A 453-nucleotide genomic window follows, 5' to 3' on the forward strand; every position below is an offset into this window, starting at 1 on the left:
GCTCCCCTCCCCATCTCTCACATCACTGCCTGAACTACTCCTTGCCAGTACCCCCATCCCCCCATCTTTGGAAAAATTATCTCCCACAAAACTGGTCTCCCCACCCCCACCATGGAAAAATTGTCTTCCATGAAACTGGTCTCTGGTGCCAAAAAGGTTGGGGACTGCTGCTCTAACCCTTTTTACTTCTTTCGTGATCACATTTTAGTTCTATTCTTTTTCTACTTTTCTTTTAATGCCCCATATTAAATTTTCATTCATTGATTTTCTTCTAGTGGAACCTTTAAATTCAGTCTTCATGTTTGATTATTTCCCCCCCTCAGTTTCTTTCCTGGTTTCAATCAGCTGCTGTTTCATTTCTTCCTGATTACTTTTGTTCAATTTGTTCACTGTTTTTGAATTTTTTTTTTTTTTTTTTTTGACATTTCTGATTCTGATATGTCCAGAGTTCTT

At 38.4% G+C, this 453-nt stretch overlaps 1 protein-coding gene across 1 annotated transcript in view; it reads left to right on the forward strand.

Annotated features, from left to right (window-relative positions):
- Positions 1-453, forward strand: part of AP3B1 (adaptor-related protein complex 3, beta 1 subunit) — a 271,170-nt gene that overhangs the window by 71,081 nt on the left and 199,636 nt on the right. The window lies entirely within an intron of this gene.

The sequence above is a fragment of the Propithecus coquereli genome, unplaced genomic scaffold (genome assembly GCF_000956105.1).
Source record: "Propithecus coquereli isolate 6110/MARCELLA unplaced genomic scaffold, Pcoq_1.0 Scaffold9, whole genome shotgun sequence".
Taxonomy (NCBI): Eukaryota; Metazoa; Chordata; class Mammalia; order Primates; family Indriidae; genus Propithecus; species Propithecus coquereli.